The sequence below is a fragment of the Mauremys reevesii genome, linkage group 12 (assembly GCF_016161935.1).
Source record: "Mauremys reevesii isolate NIE-2019 linkage group 12, ASM1616193v1, whole genome shotgun sequence".
Lineage (NCBI taxonomy): Eukaryota > Metazoa > Chordata > Testudines > Geoemydidae > Mauremys > Mauremys reevesii.
Window position 1 is genome coordinate 22,457,448 of NC_052634.1, and position 4,563 is coordinate 22,462,010.

General features: G+C 56.7%; 1 non-coding gene across 1 annotated transcript; it reads right to left on the reverse strand.

The window, feature by feature from the left end:
• Positions 1 to 381: 381 nt before the first annotated feature.
• TRNAR-UCG lies at positions 382 to 454 on the reverse strand. Its single transcript has one exon. It is a non-coding gene; the product is annotated as a tRNA-Arg (tRNA).
• Between the last annotated feature and the right edge of the window lie 4,109 nt (positions 455 to 4,563).

Genomic DNA, 4,563 nt, shown 5'->3' on the forward strand with positions numbered 1-4,563 from the left:
TCCCACTCAAGGTGCTCACTTTGGCAGTGGGGCAGGAGATTTTACCCCAAGAGGCTTTTCCCCAGCTGGTGAGAAGCAGAGAAATACCCAGGCTCCCAAGGTGCTATTTAGCAAGTACCGTCCAGCACAGGGACAGGCGCACACTTGGAAGAGGGAAACTGCTCCACACGCTAGCCCGGGCAGCCGCCCATTTTCTTTGGCAAGTCGGGAATGGCAAAGGCGAGACTGGAAGCACCTGGGGCTCATGTCCCAGCCTTTGAGACACCCAACCCCCAACTCCTTCCCGGGGCTCTAGCTGAAGCCAGACCATTGGCCTGAACAGCCAAGAAGAGGTTCCAGCCCTGAAGGGAGCAGGACTTTCAGCACAAAGGTAAAATTGCACAACCACGAAGGGACTCGAACCCTCAATCGCCTGATCCGAAGTCAGACGCCTTATCCGTTAGGCCACGTGGTCACAGAAACAAAACCTTTCCAAGCACTTATTTGGAAAAGGCAGACACTGTGTTTCTCAGGTCCTCTACTGAGGGGGGCCAAGACTCTCTGGGCACAAGAAGTCGAGTTCCCAGTGAGATGTGAGACAATTCTCTGGAGCCAGGTACAGGACTTTGGCAGGGAGGCTCAGGCATGAGGGACTGGGGTGCAGCGGACAGACCAGCTATCTAGGTGCTTAGATTTGGTCTCACTGAGGAGAAGGAGGAATCCTGCTGACAGGCAGTGGCTGTGGAGAAAAAGTGGGATGTTCAGGCTGCTCCAGTCTCCTTCTTCCAGCTCCTCATCTGGCTGAGCTGCTCCACTGGCCTGGACAAGTCCTCTGCATGCTCAGCAAATAGCCCAAGAGACATTTCTGCCCAAACCTGTGCTGGGGGGTGAGCTTCTGTCTTCCCTGTCCCATCCACGCTAGAGCAGACCACTAGATTGAGAGAGACAGTCAACAACTATTAAGGCTCAGATTATATAAAGGGGGTCACAGAATTTGTGACTTTCCGAGATCTCAGTGACATTTTCCACCTCAGCCCTGGGGCAGCAAGACTGGAGCTGTCGGCCGGTGGGGGCCTCACAGCTATCAGCCACCAGTGTCGGAAGGGGCTCCCACAGGCCCATACCACGGATGGACCCCACAGCTCTCAGCTACTGTGGGTGGATCCCAGAGCTCCCAGCCAGGGGGGGTTGTGCCAATCGGGTGTCCGCACTAAGCTCGGCATCAATATGGTGATCCCGGGGAAGCTTGGGCTCCCCAGGTTGCCTAAGGAGGGGTGAACCGGCCCTGGTCGGAAACAGAGCAGGTCAAAACTCCCGTGTCGATCAGTAGTGGGGTTGCGCCTGTGAATAGCCCCTGCAGCTTAGCCTGGGCAAGACAGTGAGACATGGTCTCTTTTTAGACACCCTCCATCCCCCGCAGAGACTGTATGGGGGGATGGGAGCACACATTGTGGGGATCCTGAACTGGTGGGAGGGAGGCACCATGTACCAGGGATCCCGAAACGCAGAACAGGGACACCCACACACCAGGTATCTTGCAGCAAGAGCTGCGGTCTTGATTTACAGACTGCACGTGATGGGGACTTTACCACTTCCTTGGAGCTTGTTCCACTAGATAATTAGCCTCACGGTTAAAAAAATGGTCATTTCCAGTTGGGATTTTCTGACATCGACTGCAAGCCAATGGGGTCTTGTTCAGTCTTTGCCTGGTGAATTAAAGAACCCTTTAAATCACATAGTCCCCCGTCTGGGAATTTGTAAAATGTATTTAAACCAGTGATTAAATCACCTCTTAACCTCCAGTCAAAGAAATCAATTGAGCTTCTTCAGTCTCTCGCTGGAGACATTTTCCTTGTTTTTAAAGGCAAAAATCCTGATCTTTCCAATGGGAGCTGCTGCTTCAATGTTCAGTTTGGGGAGGGATTTGGCTGCACTCAGAGATCTGCCCGCGGGTTAGAATCTGCGAGCCGAAGGGTCGAACGCAAACAGCGGTTAGATGGGACCGTTAGTGCCGCCCGCGTGTGGCCACAGAGCAGAGTTTACAGCTGGAGCCTGGGACACTCCTGAACAAACTGGGCACAAAGCCTCTCGCGTGGGATCCTCGCTGTGCAGCAGGAGGCGGAGGGAAGCTGATTGTCAGGGCTCAGGGCAGCTCCCTGCCAGGCTGAGCCGGTGTCTGTGCTAAGCTCGGCATCAATCAGGTGATTCTGGGAAGTTTGGGGTCCCCAGGCTCCCAAAGGAGGGGGAAGCAGGTCACCCCTGGAGCAGGTTAAAGCTGCAGGGTGACAGTGGGGTTGCTGCCCCTGAGAACAGCTGCTGTAGCACCGCCTGGGCAGGACAGGGAGAGCCAGTTATACCCCCTCCAGCCTGTATCGGGGGATGGGAGCGCTCACACCCTGGGGACCCACCCACCAGAGATCTACTGGGGGGAGAGTGGCACCCACACACCCAGGATGTTGTAGGGGGGGACAAGGGCATCCACACTCCAGGATCCTCTGCAGAGGGACAGACACCCACACATCCAGGATTCCGTATGGGGGGCAGAGGTACCCGGACACCTGGGCGGGGAAAGGGGGCACCGAAACATCCGGGATCTTACCTGGCAGGACAGCGGCGCCTGCAGCTCGACATGAGATGGGGGCAGGGGGAGCAGAAGCATTTCCCAGTTCCAGGCTGTCCCCGTCTGGCCCAGGCACAGAGCTCACAAGCAGAGTTTAAAGCTCCAGCTGCCAGGCTGCAAAACAAGCCGGGCCCTGTGGCTGGTGCCTGTGATCCCAGCATCTGGGGAGGCTGAGGCTGGTGGATCACTTGAGCTCAGGAGTTCTAGGCTGCAGGGGGCTGTGCCGATCGGGTGTCCACACTAAGTTCAGCATCAATATGGTGATCCCGGGGGAGCTTGGGGTCCCCAGGTTGCCTAAGGAGGGGTGAACCGGCCCAGGTCAGAAATGGAGCAGGTCAAAACTCCCATGCCAATCAGTAGTGGGATCGCACCTGTGAATAGCCCCTGCAGCATAGCCTGGGCAAGACAGTGAGACACAGTCTCTTTTTAGACACCCCCTGCAGAGCCTGGAGGGGGGGATGGGAGCACCCACACGCTGGGGAATCTGACTTGGGGGGAGGGACGCACCCAAGCAACACGGATCTTGAAAAGAGGAACAGCAACACCCACACACCACAGAGCCTGGATGGGGGCAGGGGAACCACACACAGGAGCTAGTTCATGGGGTGTGGGACACACCCATATGCTCCGTTGCGCCATTCTTAATGAGAAGAACGGGGGCATCTGCACAACACGGATCCTTAACGAGCTGGGGGACACCCACACACTCCACTATTTACCAGGAGGGACAGGGGCACCAGACACCCCCAGTACCGTGGAGAACCCCCACATCCACCGGATCCCTCATGGGGGGTAAGACAGAGGGGATTATAATGGGGCCCAGTGCACCCACGCACCAGGGATTGTTAAGGGTTGAAGGGACAGGGACACCCACACACACTGAGATCACGTCCTTGGAGGAACGCAAACCCTCCACAGAAGGACCTGGTCTGTTCCATGATGGCAGCCCAGCCTGGGTGAGTCAAAGTCTCTTTTTATACAGGCACGCCCCAGAGATCCTGACTAGCGGGAGAGAGACACCCACCCACCAGAGATCCTTAATGGTCTAGGGTGCACCCACACACCAGGGATTCTTATGGGTGGGAGGAATGGAGACAGCCAGACACACTGAGATCACTTCCTCCCAGGAGCCTGGGCCAGACAGGGAGACACAGTCCCCCTTTACATATCTGCCAGACAACCTTCCTCCCACTCCCTCCACACAATGTTCTTATCTGGAGGTGAAGCCAGGGAAACCACATGGAGGATTCTTATCTGGGGAACTGGGGGGACCCACTTACCACCAGAGATTCTTAAGGGCAGGAGGAACAGGGACTCCCACCTCTGCAGCATGGGGGTGGGTCGCCTGCGGGGATCATCGGGGCATATTTCACCTCGTCAGCTCCCTGCCATTGCCTTGGGGGCTCCTTGTTCGCTGCCTCTGGTACCCAGTTTGGCCTCCTTCCTGAGGGCTGAAACGCTTTGATCTGTCTAAGGTCTGTGGGATCAGTGTGTGTCATGGTGTAATTCTGTGTTATTCGGGGGTCAGACTAGCTGAGCTAATGGCCCCTTCTGCCCTTAAACGCCATGAAAACATTTCCCTGGTTTCTCCTTGCGCCTGACAGACACCACGGTGAGGGGCCCGATAGAAGATCCCGCACACAGCGCTCTGGCTCTTACTTGGGGACGTCAGCGCTTTCCTAGCAAAGCTGCTGCTAAAGCGCTGGATTTGGGGAATGGTTCTGCTCCGATTCAGAGATCTGCCTGCGGGGTGTGAACCTGCCACGAGGAGTGGGAAACACAACCAGCAAAGGGAGGCATTGGCTGAGCTCCAGGCTGCCCCCGTGTGGCCAACGCTTAGAACTGAGCAGCGGAGTTTAAAGCTGGCGCTGGGAGGGAGCTGAACACGCGGGGCACGAAGGCTCCTGCGTGTAACGCTTGTTGGGTGGGCAGCTGAGCGTAGCTGATTGCCGGGGTTCAGGGCT